Genomic DNA, 1,173 nt, shown 5'->3' with positions numbered 1-1,173 from the left:
ACCAAGCCATAACCCTAACAGTAAATCTATCCCTAACTGTAACCTAAGACCTGATATTAGCCATAGTCATAATATTATCCCTAAACCTAAAAAAAATCCTAGTCCTCATTGTAGCCCTAAACATAGCCTTAATCATAACCCTAACTCTAACCCTAATTCCAACCCTAATACTAACACTCACCCTTTCCCTAAGCCTAGTTATAACCACATCCCTTACCCTAAATTAAACACTAACTCTCCCTAACCCTACTGGTAACCCTTGCCTTATCCTTAGCCCTAGCACTAACCCTAGATCAAAATTTAAAATTAAATCTAACCCTAACTATTTGCCTAAGCCTAATCCTAAAACTAGCCCTAACCCTAGCCCTAACATAAACCTAGCTGTAATTTAGACCTATCCCTAAACCTAATCCTAATCCTAGCCCTAAGACTAACTCTTTCATACTAGCATTATCACTCATTCTAAACCTATCCCTTACCATAAGCCTAACCCTAGCCATAACCTTAATGCTAACCCTTTCCTTATCCTTATCCCTAGCACTAACCTTAGGCAAACTTTAACTCTAAAACTAGCCTTAACTTGAAGCCTAAGCTGTAACCAACACTAGCCCAAACCATAACACTAATCCTAAAATGAGCCCTGGCACTAGACCTAGCCATAAAACAAGACCAAGCCATAGCTCTAACCATAAACATTAACCTAAATCAAACCCTAACCTCAAACCTAACCTAAACCTATACTTATTTGAGTTGGAATCAGAACCCTAAAACTAACTTTGAACAGGACACTCACCCTAACACTTCAAGATCTAAATATCACCCTAACAGCAAACCTAACCCTAACACTAAACCTAGCACTAAAACCCTAAATCTAGACCTAATTTTAAACCTAATATGTACATTAGATGTAACCCAAAACCTAGCCCTAATATAACCCAAAACCTAGCTCTAATCAGAGCCCTAACCCTAGCTTTAAACCTAACCTCACCCTAACACTATCCCTAATTATAAACATAACTTTAGCCTTAAAATGATCTCTAACTCTATCCATTAACATAACCATGACACAAACCATAAAAATAACCCTAAGCATAAACCTAACCCTATCCCAAATCATAACCCTTCCATTACTGTAAAAGTAACCTGAATCCTAAATCTAACCCTATCATTACC

The sequence above is a fragment of the Marmota monax genome, unplaced genomic scaffold (genome assembly GCF_021218885.2).
Source record: "Marmota monax isolate L192 unplaced genomic scaffold, Marmota_monax_Labrador192_F-V1.1 WCK01_AAM20220418_F8-fsc00257, whole genome shotgun sequence".
In the NCBI taxonomy this organism is placed as follows: Eukaryota; Metazoa; Chordata; class Mammalia; order Rodentia; family Sciuridae; genus Marmota; species Marmota monax.
The sequence above is the reverse complement of the archived record's forward strand: the minus strand, read 5'-3'. Positions refer to the sequence as shown.